At 41.1% G+C, this 17,438-nt stretch overlaps 1 protein-coding gene across 2 annotated transcripts in view; it reads left to right on the top strand.

Moving 5' to 3' along the window:
- The window catches only part of LOC119910711 (neuronal PAS domain-containing protein 3), a 659,826-nt gene that overhangs the window by 495,901 nt on the left and 146,487 nt on the right, over nucleotides 1-17,438 (top strand). The gene's annotated exons all lie outside the window — the stretch shown is intronic.

Below are 17,438 nucleotides of genomic sequence, written 5' to 3' on the forward strand. Positions count from 1 at the left end.
AGGAGACACAGCCGTAATGAAAGAAAACGTAGAGAAATTAACAATATTAGATAATTTTTCTATATCCAATATATAGAAATACAAATATTTTATTTTATTCGATGAACTATATGAATAGAATATTTTTTGTATCTTCCTTTAGCTTTGGCGATACTGTTGTTTTAACATTCATGCCAATAAAGCAAATTTCATTTCGACCTGACTTCTGTTCTACGTGAGATGGAGGAGTTTAGAAAGTTGCTTGGCGCTGCGGAAAGAGCCCCCAGCTGCAGTAGTGCACGGATCACGCGTAAAATCCCTCCAGCCAGAGAGAACGATCACTAACTGTTCGGGGCGTAATAGCGACAACCCTTTGTAGGGATCAGAGAGGGAATGGGGGCGTTGGGGCGTACAGGGACAGCGACAGGAGATCTTGGAGCGAGCGGGCACGGTGCGCACGGTCGGTGATCGTTCCCTCTGGCTGGATGAAGCGCGATCTGCTGGCATTTCCTCGCGTCATTCCAGCGTACTGTAGCTGTTTCTGCTGGAGTTTCCCAAAGCAGTTTTTCAGGTGTGCTGTCCCAAGTACTTAGTGGGCCGGTACAGACAATTTCCACATACTCGGGACGCACTGAACGAAACAAACCAAGGTTTTTACGCTGCGGCGGCTTTCCCTCCCCGACTCTCCATGGCGGAAACACGCAAAGCCCTCATTTAAATACTCCCTCCATTGTGTTTGCTCCTGTTGTCATCTACGAATTAATTCTTAGTAAGTCACCTGTAACGGGTACTAAAATTACACGTGCAATATTTTGCAATTTAGCACTCTTTATTCAGGACGTTAGTAAATCGGGCCCTTTGAGTTCTACATATGTTATACTATAGCCTCATGTTTCCACAGGTGAAGAAATCCAAAGTTTGACTGGTAGTTTTTGATCTTTTTTTACATGTATTAACTAGGGCTGGGGCAATTCATCGACGTAACACGTGGTCTGTTAAAAGTATTTCTTCATCGCCTTCATATTAAAAGTAATTTCTGCCCTGCGTTACACCGTGTGTCATCTAACGTTCGGCCATTTCATATTTTCTGTTTATTTAACGGCCACGAATGAGCGAGAAAACAGCATTACAGACAATCTGTGACTGTCTGCACAGTGTGTGAATGGTTTCAGTTGGCTCCTTTGCCCACACTGATGCACAAATACATTTGACTATCACACTGCATTACTCAGTATTGACATAAATGTCAGAAACATTTAAAGTTTTAAGTAAAGTAGCCGATATTGTTATCACAACACATCAGTGACGTGGAAATTGGATTCATTTTAAGATGCTACTCTTGTCATTATTCTAATATGCTTCATCAGGATGATTAAATAAAATATCGATTTATTGATTAGACATGTTTTTGATATTTATTTTGGATACATCGAGTAACAGGCAACTTTTTTTGTCTTCGGAATACACAAAATTAGTCGTTAGATTAATGGACTAATCGAAAAAATAATTATGCACAGCCTTCCCGCAGCTGCAGGAAGATATTGACCTGAAGTCATAACTCTAGGATCAATAGGTTTCCAACTGCGTTAAGCAGTGTGAAGGTCTGCACAGGAGAAATAAAGGCCCAAGCGCTAACAAATCAGTGGACTGCTCCTGTAAGTTGAGCAGGTCAGGAAGTAGAAGGAAGTTTAGTTGTTGCTGATGAAGTGAAAGTGTTTTTGGACTTTAAAGAGTAGATTGATGTTTGGTGTTTTTAAAGACACCATGTGGTGTTTGAAGATGAAGAGGCGGCGGACAGACGGACACTAATTAAACAGAGGGGTTGGGAGTGGTGGGGGGGCAGTTTAATAAAGTACACTGTGGGCATGTGTGAGTCCAAAAAGTGTGAACAATTAGAGAGTGTGATTGATGAGAAGAAAGGAACTGTGTGTGTTTACGCTTAGCCAAAGTCAGAAAGTGAAGCGTAGAGAAGAGACAAAGAGGAAGAAAAGTGTGTGTGATTTTCTTTGTGTGTTTAAAACAGCCTGGCAGAGCACCTGGCATGATGAATGTCTGGGGGGAGGCCTGCCACACCTGCTAAAACAAACACACACAGCCTGTTTGGTTGTTTTTGTCTGTCTTTCTGTGTGAGAATCAAACACACAGAGCGCTAAGGACGACCTGTCGATCTGCTGCAAGAGACGGGGACAAGGAGACTGGGAAGCAAGGAAAGGAGAAGAGACAGAAGGCACATGGGTGCCAGCAAGACATGGACAGAAAGAGGAAGACAAACAGGCAGAGGGAGGGAAATGGATGGCAAAACAGGGAGACAAAAGGACAACATGAGAGGAAGAGAGGGACAAGAGACGAGTAGAGCAGGAGACAGCTGAGGACGTTATAGAAAGTAGGACAGTTTGGTAAGTGAGGACACATTTGTTTGAAAGTAAAGGTGGTTTTAGGAAGTGAGGACTAAAGGTGTAACGGTACACAAAAATCCCGGTTCGGTATGTACCTCGGTTTTGAAGTCACGGTTCGGTTTATTTACGGTGCAATGAGGGGGATGGGGGGGCGTGCAAACATTAAATTGCTGCTATTTTATTATGAACTTTTGTAAGCATCCAAATTACTTTACAATTTTTTAAACAAACTTCCAAATTACGCATGATAAATAAATTATATAAAGTAAAAAAGAACAAGTTCTCCACTAAATAAAATATTCTCAACAATAAAAAAATATTATAAAAAATATAATAATATGGATTACAGTGATTATCAATCCCAGCTTGAAGGCCTGCTCAGATTAAAAAAAAAACAAAAAAAAAAAAACACCAGACTTTTTCTACAGTCTGTTTAAACGCTGAAAGGCGTTTACACTGTGCTCGTTTGTGTTTTTCTCCCTTGTTGCAGTGACGTTCTCATTAGTGAGTTAGCAACGTTAGAAACTTACCCAATCTCTACTGAGAAATGTCGGCCGACTGCTTTCGTGATTATTGACTTGTCCGTTGTTGTATTTCACTGGAAATTGAAGTGTTCCCAAACAGAAGACCTTAACAATAAGGGAGGGTCTTAAAGCTCTGGCTTCTCTGCACTAGCCGTGATGCTTAAGTCACTAGTTAGCGAGGCGCTGGGCTAAAGCGGTTGCTTGCTCCTAAATGAAAAACTTTAGGTAACAGAGTTTAACAAACTCTTTATTATATTCACATTTATACTACGTGTTTGCTCTTTCTCCTTGTGTTCAACTACGGTGTGAAACCACTGGAGGACTGGAAGTGAAGACCCTTGTATCTGTGCACTCGACATCAGCCTTAATATTTTCTTAAAGCTTTTTAAAATATTGAAACAGATGTTTTGAAAATTTGACATTGAAAACAGCTTTTAAAACACTGATCACTCATCACAAAAAACTTTACTGTGATTGGTGCTTGTGTAGTTTTTGAACCAGAGACGGATTGACGATCCACCAGCAGCACCCTCACAACCCACACCTGATGTAAACAAACTGCTGTAACAGTGTGATTGGTCAGTTAACGAAAAGTGAAATTGATAAGCTCATCTATTTTATGAAAAGTTGAACGTGTTTCAACAAAAAGCACCTGATATACGTGAGTAGGCAGCTCGCCAAACCCCACAACCTCCTTGTCTTCTCCCCGCGGTCTTCTGTCTCACCGCTCCAGCTGCTGACACGTCATCTCTCTCTTTTAATGCTCCCGGTGCTCCGGTGACCAGCTGGCTTTTTTTCCTGCCAGAGTTTCGACAGCGCTCATTTGACTGACATCAGCTTTGTGTCGCGCCCTGCCCGCTACTCAGGGCTTTGAATGTTATGCGGCGCGGTTGGAGGGGATTACGGTAGGTTGTAGTTAAATCGTAAATCATTTTTCCGGTTCGCACATATCGATTTTTAGTAGCATATGCGAGCAAAATGGTCGCACTGTGGAGTCCTGCCACTTAATATGTCCGTGTGGAAACTCTGAATTTACGTATGTTCCACACACAAAACACGCCTAATACATGACGCATCTGAAAGTCCTGTACCGAAACAGTCCGGTACGAATACATGTACTGTAGTAAAGACGTTTGATGTATAAGGGTTGTCTGTGGGGAAATGTTTTTTGGGCTGCAGGGCATTTATTCACTGCAATGAAACGAGTGGCCACCGGCACGAATTGGCAGCATTGAAGTGTGTTTGTGTGTGTGTGTCACAGTCAGAGTGATGGCAACTGACGTGCCCCGCCCTGCTTTAATAGATGGTTTATGGTAAGTATCCACTGCTGCTCGGATGCTCTCATCCGTAACACACACACACAACAGCAACATCATCACTCACTGACATGACACCACACACACACGTCTTTGACCACCGTAAACATTCGAACAGAGGCGAGATATTTTGATTAGGTTTCATGTTTAAAATCATATCTTGTAAAATCATATTTGTGAAATTGCAGATGAAAATTCGCCTTTTTGTCAAACTCCACCACATTTACAGTTTTCTGTTGGTCAGCTTTGTCAATTCAGTTCAGCTTTATTGTTGTGAATGTCAAACAACAATATTGCCAAAGTTTAAAATATAATACAAAAGAACAATTCATTTCTTACAGCTTATAAAAAAAAAAGTTAACAGTAAAAGTGCGTGTTTGTGTTTTATGAATTCAATACTGAAGGTTCATCAAATAATTAAAATAAAACAAATTAAACAGTATAAGTGTGTGTGTTAAAAAATATTAAAAATAAAATAAATACATGTTAAAAAAATATAAATAAAATAAAATATAAAATATTTAAGTAAATACAACTCTGTGTGCGTGTTAAAAAAATTAAACAAAAATATAAATAAATTAATAGATAAAACAGTGTGTTTAAAAAAATATAAATAAATAGAACAGGAATTGTGTGTGAAATGTAAGAGAGAGAGACTTAATTGTCTCTTACATTTCCAAAAATACCCAAATTTATACATATACATAATACACAGCTAAAATGTACTATTAAAATAACTACAAATAGAGGCTAAATATGATGTTCTGGTGGTTCAGTGGGTTGACATCCATAAGGAAGCAATTAGACTTAGAATTAATTAGATTCCAGTCTCTAGACCTTTCTGCATATTATCCACTTTCCCTCAATCCTGTGTCTTGTCTTGATGTAGACCCTAAATATACCTCATAAATTGAGAAAATATTTGCATAAACAAAAAGACCAAAAAGAGCCAGTTGTGTGCCAGTAAAGAGACTCAACCTGGACCTCCTCAGTCCCATTTTACAGGATACATGATTAATAAAAACATCTGATTTAGAATAAAGATCGAGTACAAATTACACTTTTTAATGTGAAGTGAACAACAGCGGTCCTGTTTGAAATGAATGAAGTGTTTGAGTCCTTCACCTGCAGCTGTTAACCAACCGCTTCACTCTGTAAAACAGATGTGAGGTGCCGCGTGTTGTCACAGCATTGAGGGGAAATTAAAGACGACAGCAACGGCGGACTGACGCGACACCGCTTCCTGTCAGCCCGTCAATCAAGCTGTCAACCAATGAGTGTCACCGTAGGTAAAAATTAGACGTGGAGACGTGAAAGGACGGAGGGGTGACAGGACAGATCTGATGCTCCCGGTGGATTATGGGAATATTAAGGTGGAGGTTTATAAACAGGAAGTGGTGAAATAAGTCTGTGTGGATCTGACGGACAGACGGGTACGCAGATAACTAAGTTTCTAGCAGGGACTGTTTAAAGATGTAATCTTGCAGATGCATTCAAGGAACAGTCTGTGTTTTCTTGCTCTGTTTTGTCTAAAAATCTTCATTTATTTTATCAATCTTAAAGTAAAAGAGCATAAAATAATAATGAGTACGGAGTGGCTCAGAAATCTGATCCAAAAAAAAAGCCACGCGTATACGGCAACAAAAAGCATAAGAAACCGGAGGAGGTTTGTGCCGCATTTTATCCAAATGTTGAAAAGGTGTAAATGCATTCGTCTCTCCAAGATGGAAGCTGTTCTAGGGTTTATTTGTTCTGTGATGAGTTCGACCGCTCAATGAAATGTGTGGGTGAGCAACCCTTTCTCATCCCAGGTCGTCAAATACCGACGCTGCGTGGTCACGATCCTCAGTCTCTTACGCAGATGCACGAGGTAGCCTACCCTTTAAAGCAGCGGTCGGCAATATGGGGCCAGAACCGGCCCTCCAGCAATAAAATCTTGCCTGTGGCCAGACTGCTATCATGGCAAAAAAAAAAAAAAGATAAATAAATTGATAGCGGCTGGTGCTGAAACAGATCTCAGTCATGAAAGCTACAGTTACTTGCACAATCACTTCCTCTTAAGTCCAAAATAAAAGCATTTTTTGCAACAATGCTTTATGAAGCAGTCAGTAAAGGTGTGATTGGATTTCCTTAAGGGAAATGAAAATAAGCGTCCATAGGTTTGTGAATACGGATCAAGCGTCGGGACACACACACACTGCAGCACATGTTTTATTGTGAGCATGTGCAAAAGTGTCCTTATAATCAATTTATTTAACAAGGGAGAAAAAAAAAATGTGCGCAGTATGTTGGACTCGATGAGCTAAACGTAAAAGTATACAAATTCAATCAATCTCATATGGATTTTATCCAGACATGAGACACTTTAACTCCTTGACGCCTGAATTTATTCACAATTATATAAGAAAATATGTTACTTTTGTTTTCATTTGCTTTCAAGCTGATGCTTAATTAAGAGGAGATTTGTCTATAGCACATAGAAAAGATTAAATTCGCACCGACAGGCATTAAACAAGAAACCGGTGCTTTCAAAAGGTTCCTAGGTACGTATCGAATATGCACAAACAGGCATTGGGGAAATATATATATACGCTATCTCGGCTGCAGTCTGAATAGAAGCGGTGTGATGTGAATTCGCGACAATCCACGTTGAGGGGTTAAAGTCTAAATGGGGCCTAAAACACTCAAGAAGTGCTCCACAATTCGCCCTCGACTGTATGAATTTGACCTGAGGGAGACAGAAAGAAAGTTAGATGAGCAGCATGTTTGCTGTAAAATTTACGGCAACTTTAAGAGCGAAAAATAACTTCTATTTTATTAAATATATTAAAGCGCATATGAACAAAGTTAAAGAAAATATCAAAATGATGAAAAAAGTCTGGTGAAAAAACAGCTTCATCTGCCTCTGATTATTTATTAGTTTCAAATTACTTCACACGCAGACACGCAGGCGTGTGTCAGACGCAGTATTTCAGATATTTCACTCACTTCTCTGTGTCTGAGCATTGAACTCCAGGCCTTGAGATGAATTTTTAAGACCTGCATATTCAAAAGCAAACACACACACACACACCGAGCAGTGGGTTTCAGGCGGGTTTCGCCAGCCTGCATGCACAGATGACTCCAGAGGCCTGGCGTGACCCGGCGGCGGCGAGACTAAAGGTCACGGCGGTGAGCGTCAAGCCTCGCATCCTGATTACCCACAACCCCCCTCTCTGACTTCCTGTGAGGTCCGGCAGGTTCATTAGCTGTGGGAATAACTGCAGAGAGACGGCGCAGAGAGGGGGGGAGGGAAGGAGCGAAGAGGTCTGAACCAATAAACGAAGCGTCCAGAGAGCAAAAGAAGAAAAAAAACGAGGGTGAAGGGAAGGAAAAAGGAGAATAAAGACGAGTGCAGGGTCTTATTAGTTATGCAGTCAATAGGCCGAGGCTTGTCTGCATCTCTAATTGTTTGATTTTATAGACGGGACGGGCTCTTTAAACAAACACGCTCTTATGCTAATGGCGGCGCGACGGTGCCCTCCTGACAGCATCTGTTGGGAGGGTGGACTGCAGGATTATGGGAGTTTTTTTGATGGTGTGTGTGTGTGTGTGGGGGGGGGGGGTGGTGTCTGAAGCTGAATATCATTTGGATAATTAAAAATGACAGAGGAAACGGTCCACACACACACACACTCAGAGCCAGCCACTTTGTCTTGACAGGTGGAGGGGGAGGAGGGAGAGAGGGGAGACAGGGGAGGTTAGTCCTGATTGCTGTCAATCAAGCGGTCCGGTGGGAGGATTGTGGAAGCAGGCAGATCGCCTTGAACTTTGACCCCCTTCCTGGCCAATGTGATGCTGATGTGAGAGAGAGAGAGCGGGAGTTAACAACCTTGAGAGACTGACTGAATTTCAACAGGCTCGGGCCAGAGAGAGAGAGAGAGAGAGAGAGAGAGAGAGAGGGAGGGAGACTAAGGGATGCAAGAACAAAGAATAAATGAGAGAGAGGAAATGAAAGGATGGAGGATGAAAGAGGTTTGAGAGACCAAAGAAAGTATGTGTCTATATTAAAATGTTATATACTTAGATTAAGTTATAACCAGATGTGACATAATGTTGATAATTATCTAACTCCAAAAAAAGGCAAGAAACTTGTTATGTAAGTCATGTGAACAGTCCAATAACATCACAGTCCTGTTAACATATTTTTGTCAATTTTAAAGCTGCACTGATAAATAATTTCATATTAACAATGGATCAAATCAATATGTGTAATGTAAAAGCGACCAGTTTATCTACCCAACTCTGCAGTGCCCCTCAGCTCTGTGGAGCTTTTTAGGCTCTTGCAGGTTGGTGTTTTTAGCAAACCGACCCAGACACTGTTAGAGACTAGCGGGTGTGAAAGTGAAATGTCCAGCAGCTTCAGAGCCACATATTTCACATCCACATCAGAGCTAAAGGAGAGGTGAGTACTTACATTCATCAGGTGAACTCAAAAACAACTCAAATGGGATGATTACATTGCTCTGCTGATTATTTTGCAGCCTCTAAGTGGCCAAAAACCCATTAATGCAGCTTCTGCCCTCCTACCTTTTGTGTTAAATGCCATTATAGCTAACCACACAATAGACTTAGGCTGTTTTCATTAAGCTGTATTTATGTTCAACAGATTATAAACCGTGATCAAATTACTGGATAATACTGGATTAGTCGCTTAACAACAGTAGCAGGAAAACATGTGTAAGTGAGTCTTTATTTAAACTAAGTGATCACAGAGAGCAGCAGGGGACAGAGCAGATGTTTAAGCAGCTGAGACTCGCCTTCGCAAGTCCGCAAGGGGCCACGCCGGCCGTCCACCTGCAGCCCAGAATCCACATAAAGCCTGACAAACCAGGGGTGGATGAAGAAATCAGATCCTTTTTTCACTGTAAAAACACTTACAATTAGAAGTATTGCATTGAAAATCTTATTTAAGTAAAAGTTTGTTTGTATAATCAGGAAATTTACTTAAATTGTTAAAAGTAAAACTAGTCGATGCAGAATGAAAAATATTTTGTACTCGCACGTTAATATAAAAGCAAGATTTTACTGCTGGAATCAGACTGCAATTTTTTTCATTATAGATTAATGTGCTGATAATTTTCTCCATTAATTGATTTTATCATTTAAAATTCAAAGTGACACCTGCACAATGCTTGTATTGTCTAAATCTGCCTCAAGTTCTCTGAAAGCTGGCACGGTGACTCATTAATGAGCATCGTCAGTTAAATTGGTTGGATTTGAAGGTTTGCTGAAAAGTTTTTAAACGGCGCACTTTCCTTTGTTTTTTTATCCAGCTGTTTATTGTAACGTTGTTTTCAGGTCTTGAGTGCATATGTGGTTTAAATTGACTTAAACGGTTATGAAAATAGTTGCCAATTAAATTTCTGTCAATCAACGAATGTACTAGCTGTATTTGTACAAACTGTTGGGTTGTTTAATTTATAAGAAAACATGTTTTTTTTATCTTTTCATATGTTTTGTGTGTAAAAATCTAGTAACTGAAACTGTCAGATAAATGTAATGAAGTATTAGATGTAGTGGAGTAGAAGTAGAAAGTGGCATGAAAGGACCTCTAATTTGGACTTGAGTAAATGTACCTTACTGTCCACCACATGTGGAAAAACACATGCAAACACACACGAGTGTTGTGTATAAACAGACACACATGAGGCTTCCATGGGTTTTGGCGTGGACGGGTAAACGTACGAAAATGACACGACGACCCCGATGCACGCGTCGTTTTCACAAGTTAGCGTTTTCAGATTTAGTCAGCTCAGCGTGGACACACTTCACTGAAAGGGGAGAGAGCAGTTGTGAGACGTAGAAAACAGATCAATAGTGACTGGATACTTGTTTGGTGTGCGTGAAATAGAGAGAGAGACCGAGCGAGTGAGATCAAAGGAAACGGAGGATCACTAGAAAGTGACAATTGAACAGTGGCATCAATGAAAAGACGATCAGATTATATCTCCGTCCTTCTGTTGCTTTATTCTGTGTGTGTGTGTGCTTATTTCTGACGGCGTGTGTGCACACTGCTGTGTGTAATTGCATATTTATTGATGTGTTTCCACATTTTTGTGCGTCTTACTTTGTGTTTTTCTCAGTTTGTGTACATACAGTGTGTGTGTGTGTGTGTTAGTAACTCTGAGCTGAACAGGGAGGGTTGAGGCGTAAAACCTTCCCTCCTCTCTAGACGCGGGATAGAGCGAATCCTTACGCCCCGCCAAATTAATCTGCTCACACACACACACACAGTGAAAGCGGATTCTGTAGAATAATTTCATTATAAGGTTGTGAGCATGTGGATTAATGGTTTTACTGTCACGGAGAAGACGGGGGGGATTTTCACTTTTCTTCTCTCTTCAGGATGCTTTTATGTTGTCGTTTCCTCTCCACTTCTTTCCTCCTCTCCCTCCTCTCTTCGTTTTTTTGTGTTCTTCAGTGTCTGAGCCTTCTCTCCTTCGTGGTGGAAATAAACAAAATAACAGAAACACCTCTTGTGTAGCTGTGTGTTTGGTTCAGCGTTATGTTTTCAGAGCAGCCCTCCCTCACCAGAAAAACGCCCGTATAGGTTGATTATGAAGCAGCTTATTACGACCCATGTTTACGTTTCGAATTTGGGCGGAACCTCTTGTGGCAGAAGAAGTCAGGTGAAGTTAGTAGAAAGAGCAACAAAGTCGATGTAAGGAGGTGGTGGGTTGAAGTAAACTGAGGTTCGAGTCGACTTGTAGGGATCCACAGATATGTTTTTTTCCGGGGCTGATAACGATTATTAATAACCAATTAGACCGATGACCGATATGTGGAACAGATCTACATTTGCTGTAAAAGATTAAAGTTAATTGTCACATTTAATCTTTATAAATAGTAAATTAAATGAATGAGAGATCCATCCCAGAGATGAACTATGAGTGATAAATTATCATAAAGTTTGTCTTTACCTGCTGCCATTTATATTGTATTTATTTTATATTGTTAGGATTTTATTGATACATTTATTGTTTCTGTTTTTTATCTGTCCTCTTATTGGTTTTTCATTACTAAATAATTGCCCTTTAAAAATGTTATTAAAAAAATAAATTCAGAACAGTAATCAGATTTAATATTTTATTATAACTGTTTTCAGAGCAGCAACAAAATTAAAGTTTACATCAGCAAAGACACAATTTAAAATCGATATCTCACTGGAAACAATTGGATCATGTTAAACAGTCTATATTACTGAGTAAAGTTAAGACAGCAGCCCTTCCTCCTCCTCCTCCTCCTCCTCCCTCTGCTGCTGCTGTAAAGAGGAGCTGGTTTCTCTCAACAAGCAGCTGAGTTTACAAGGATTTGCTAAATTTTGTGATACACAGCATCTCAGTTAAAGAGGCGACAGACAGAGAGGTTTTGTTCACAAGTAGCTATTAGCCGAGCTAGCACACGTGCTTGTGTAAAACCAAAACACAGCTGCGGTGGATGAGACAGAGCAGATTAAATATCGCTTGGTTGTACGTTCCTGCTTGTTGTACTGATGCAGTAACAGCCTTTTACTAGTACTGCTGGCTTTGCTGCTCTTACTTACAGTAACAGCTGGAGTTATGGTGAACCTGTGTAAGCTAGCTTCATATTCACAAATCAAAACCCTTTACCTGACTTATATTATAGGCTTTATCCAACATGTACATTTTACAAATTGTACGCTAACAAAATTTTAATGAAGGGCAAAGACTGGTGGATCGGTGCATACACAATACTTTGGGGAAGATATATGAAAATGTTTTGAGACTTTTTTTTTTTTTTCTGTTTTTCTGAAAATATATTGAAGAGTACTCGCGTGTTTGGTGACCTTTTTAGTACGTCAGTGATGTACAAATGGAGTCGAGGACACAGTGACATCACAGACTTTAAGTCAGAGAGGGCAGCAAAACACTGTTTTTCAGCCTGATGTCAAGTTATTGAACACTTCATGATCTCGTAAATTGGCCGTCACGAAGTCTAGGTAGACAATTTCATTTGTATATTTTTGTTTACAGTGTCATGCTCGGTGCGTTTTCATCTCCGTTCCACCAGGCGGCTCTCTAAACCATGTTAAAAAGAAATGTAACTGCCACATGTGAGCTGGATTTAGTCACTTACTTTTATATGTGATGTTTGTTTCACTCCACTGTGTTTTTATTTCCGTTGAAATTGTAACTGGAGTGCCGTCTAGGCCAGGTCTCCCTCGGACAGGAGATTTCATTCTTACGGGAAATCCTCAAGGGTTAAATAGCGGTTAAATAAACTAGAAAATAAATAAAGAACTGGCTGAAAAAAATATAGTCAGAAGTGATTTAATTGATGACAATACGTAAAATGCTGATTTAAATGGAGAAAATCTGTCAAAGGAAAGAAATAATAATAATAATAATAATCGCACCGTCAACTGAGTTGTTTGTTCCATGTCACATGGGCTCATTTAGTTTCCTTTGGGTTTGTCACGTCATCCCGCTCTTTCTCATGTGTTTCCGTATCGATTGATTTTTTTGGCATCTTTTTGTTGTGATTGCTTTTGTGTTGCGTTGTCATGTCATGTTAAGTCGTGTTGTGTGGCAGCTTCATGCGTCTCATAAAACCCAAACCCCACGGAGAGCGCAGGTTGGACGCAGACAGGATGTGAAACACATGTGCCGTGTTCACATTAACAACTCTGCAGAGGTGTGTGTGTGTGTGTGTGTGTGTGTGTTACAGTGTCATGAACACATTTATTAGTGTGTGTGTGTTAGAGAGAGAGATGGCTGGCATGTCTCAGTCACCTGGCTCTGTCACCCTCCATAATCACTACAATCCAACAGAGAAATCTGCTCTAATCAAACGGGAAACGCCTCCATGATTTTCTCTCTCCTCATTCATTCCTGATGTTGCGCTCTCTCATCCTTTCTTCCCCTCTCTCCTCCTGTATTCTCTCTTCCCATGTTTCTCTCATTTTGTCTCTCTTTAATTTTCACAGTATGTGTGTGTTTCTCTCCCTCTCTCAGTCAGGGAGGCAGCAGTAGCAGCTGGCGAGGGCAGTCCCCAGAGGGATTGTGGGTAGGGAGGGGAAGGTTATGGCTTCACTCCCATCACCGATCTGTTGCCTGTGAGTGTGTGTGTGAGATACAGTTCTGGTTCCAGTCGAGTGTAATTGGAGCGTGTGTCTTTTCCTACAGAGTGACCTGGTTCGGTTTTGGTTTGTGGTTTTGTTTTAGACTAGATTAGTCTGGTCCGTTTCCTCTGGTTTGATTCTGGTCTGGCTTTGTTTAGTTTGTGGTTTGTGTTGTTTCTTTGTTTTTTTTGGTATTGGTGGTGATGGCGCAATGGATCAGACACATGCCTTTGGTGTGAGAGACTCTCTTTGCGTTAGAGTCAATGGAGCGCAGCCATGAAAGTGTCGGACCTCAGTTAGAGCGAGTCCTATACTCAGCTGTGATTGGGCAGCTGAGTATTCGGGGTGTGGCTTAGCGAAGGGTGATAAAATAAGGCATCGCCAAAATGAAGGAAAAACATGTACAGTATACACTTCACTAGAATGAACAACTGAAATATGATTGGTTATCATTGTCCAGTCAACAAGTTCTTGTGAGTATGTGACGTGTGGATTTTAACTGAAAACCAACCAAATAAAAACAAAAAATGTAATCACACTTCATGCTTTTATTTTAAACATGACCAGACCGCCATCTTACTGCCTTTCCCAGAGCGGTGTGCGAGTGTTTCTTTGCATAAAATCATGGGTACCTCATGCACCAGATCTTGATCAAACAGAGCTTCCACATGCTTCTTGCAGTGTTTGTTTTGCCCTTCGTGGAGCACCAGACGGGTGGGGTTTACTGCAGCGGGGGTGGGGGCTGGGGGGCGTTTGCTTTCCTGCTGTTGGACTCTCCACAGGCTCACAAACACCTCGCGTACTCTGGCCGCTGGATGCCCGCTGTAAACCGAGTCTCTTTAAATTTTTACCGTGAGAGTTAGTGGTGTGTCAAACATAACCTCTCGCTCTGCTGCCGCCGCCACTACTGCTGGAGGCGTTTGTTTTCCACTCCAGTACGTGCCTCAGCACTAAATCAGCTGGTTAGAGAGGGGAGCTCGAGGAGTGAAGCAGCTTCCATGCAGCTATTGTACCTGTGTGTGTCTCTTATTTTGATGTTACACTCGCAGGTGTACCTGTGATTTTGTGCGTGTATGTGCATTTGAACATTTCTGTGTACATGATTTTACATTCGTATGCCTGTGTGCATCAAACTGTGTTTTTAGAAGAAGAAAAGCACCAAAACAAATAAAAAATAATATCAGAAGCAGCAGGAGGAAACTGAAATCAAACAAGAGAGGAGGATTTATTTGATTGGAGGGGAGTTGCTTGTCCGAAAGAAAGAAAGAAAGAAGAAACCTAAGGGTGAACAAGAGGGAAAGAATCATCTTAATGAGATTTAGAATAAAAAGGAAATCATTTTCAATCTGGGAGCACTTTATCTGCTGCAAAATATACAGAGAAATCATTAACGGGGAGGAAACAGATTGCTGCTGTTTTCGCTGCTGGTTTATGGATTCATAACTTGAACTCGGAGGGAAACGCGCTGAACGCCAATACAAGTTAATTTCTTCAACTGGAAATTAGATCTGGATGAAAGAAACAGAGAGAAAGTGAGACATAGTTTTAGCTGCCTAAACGTGCCTTGGAGGAAGTTAATTTCTCACTGGTCAGTTGGAACATCTTTAAGCAAAAGCTAATCTCTAGATTCATGATGGAGCGTTACTGTGCAATGTCAGCGGTGACGAGGGTGACAAGGCGGGGCTAATTCAGTTTTCTTTCGGATCGGTTCACATGGATACCAGTCTAGTGTGTGTGTGTGTGTGTGTGTGTGTGTCAGGACGTGGTTAGCCTAGCTTAGCATAAAGACCAGAAGCAGAAGGAAATGGTTAGCCAGTGTTTCGGTGCGGTGTCTCTGGCTGTGGCGGCTACATTTAATCTTGCAGCCATAGAGTATTTGTAACCACATGTTTGAAGGCTGATCTAGTGGATTTTTCTCAGTTGAAGGGTTGTAATGATCATTTTTGAGAGACAAGTACAGCATTGAGTCTTGGTCACGCTATAAAATGGCACAAACACGTCTTTTCTGAAATCAGTGGTGCTACAAGCTTGATGTCGTAGTGAGTACTCACGGGGCTGTTTGGTGAACTTGTCGAGTTCACCGCTAACACGCTAGCTGGCTGTGACCATACAAATGCTAGTCCATCACAATAGTAGTAATAATAGTTTTCCTAGCTCGGCCACTAACGGGACAGTGAGTTGTTTATTCAAGAGTTGTGTTTGCTTTTCGCCACGGACTTGTGGCTCATAACGGTCTTCATACCGTGCCTCACGTCAGTTTATACCTCGGGCGGAGAAGGTTATATAAAATTTGATTGTGCAACAGTGATAATATGAAAGCTTTTCCTGTTTTGGACCAAAAACTCAGTGCTGTCAAGACGTTTTTGCTGTCGGTCGACCGCACAAATTTGCACATCAAAGTTCACCAAATGTGTGACCATGACGGGTGAGAATGTTACAGATACTGAGGTTTACGGTGTCCTTAGTACAGAGCTGCAGTATTTGCACAGTGGAAACCTGAAAGTTACAGAAATTATGATGCCCGCTGCCAGCTGAGGCAATTTCGTGTGTGCGTTTGACTTTATGTGTGTCTGTGTGTGGAGTCCATTGACCTTCCTTCATCTCCCTGTGAGCAGGACAAATATTTAAAATAGATGTCATGTCCTGGAACGCCTCCAGTGTAACAGCCTCCGTGTGTGTGTGTGTTTCAGTGGCTGATTCCTTCGCCTCCTATTGCTGAAGCTCGTGCTTTGTTTTATTTTTTCCTCCCATCACTCTCCATTGTTGTTTCTCTCTCTCTTTTCCTACAACCTCCCCACTTCATTTCCTTCACTCCTCTCTCTCTCGCTGCCTCTCTCTCTCTCTCTCTCCCCTCTCTCTCTGTCCGACAGCCACTAATAATAACGCATGAAGGCAGTCGCACCAAATGAAGACAAATGCCGTCCACTGCTTTGGAATCATAATCTCTCTCTCTCTGCCTCTCTCCGTGCTGTCTCGCCCTCGCGCTTGTCCTCCACCCTCTGTTCTCTCGATCTTCATCTCCCTGTTCAGCTGCAGAGTGGGATGTTTCTATATAAACCTCAAAATCTGATCTTTTACTTTTTACTGTTATCATGAATTGAGAAGAAGCGTTCAGATGTGTCTGTGGGACAAAGTCTGAATCGGAACAAATCACCTTGAGGAAACATCAGAGACAGAGTGTCCTTCACACGGATATGTTGTTCATGTACTTCATGGCGTTCTATGTGTAGTACACCCCTACAAGTGTACTTTATATCTGCCGTCTAAATTATTTCTGGCTGGTAATGTCCCAATCATAACACTTATTAGAGCCTGATCCATTATTTTAGATTTACTAGATTTAGATGTCCTTTGATGGGTTTTTTATGAAATATTTGTGGAGAGGATGTCAGTGAGGATCAACTGTGGCAGGAATCCTTTTATACAAAGATTTGTACAGCCTCTCTTGTCCCCAAGATGAAAATACTTACTCAAAAACTGTGGTTTATTGAAAAAATGTAACAATTTCAACTAAAGGTCCATTAGCAGCTGTTCTTCAGCTGATGAGTCGCCCAGTTGTCAAGAAAATTTAGGTGATTTACATTATTTTTCAGCACTTTTAAGGACTTTTGTCCCTGTTGACTTACAAGTTGAGTTTCAAAGTTCATTCTTGACCTTAGAAACTGCAGGATCCATTTATGTTGATTGTTGGCATGCCATGTTTGGTGGCAGTCATTATGCACTGGGTTGTATATTTAAGGGCGTCGGTGACTGGAAATGGTAGGCGCATGAAAGGGGGGAGAGAATTGGGTATGTTCATCTCTTTGCACAACAGCTTGCCACTGCAATAAACAACAAAGTTGACTGTGAATAACAACTGGAAATCGTTTGTTTGCATAAGATTTCCTTCCTCCTTGTGTATAACTAGGAAAAAGAAAAGTTGAAAAATTGCCGTTACAGAAACCGTTAAAAACAATCCCGTCTTGAGGTCAGTTTTGTGGCCGGTCAGGAGCTTTTACTTTAGTAAATTTTTAATTTTTGCAAGGTCACGAATGAACTGTGACGCTCTCTTTGATTAAAGAAAGGACGAAGGTCATGGTTAAAGAAGCCGGTGTTGACT

Source organism: Micropterus salmoides, unplaced genomic scaffold (genome assembly GCF_014851395.1).
Source record: "Micropterus salmoides isolate LMB-PRFRI ecotype aquatic unplaced genomic scaffold, ASM1485139v1 Ms_hic_scaffold_19, whole genome shotgun sequence".
Taxonomy (NCBI): Eukaryota; Metazoa; Chordata; class Actinopteri; order Centrarchiformes; family Centrarchidae; genus Micropterus; species Micropterus salmoides.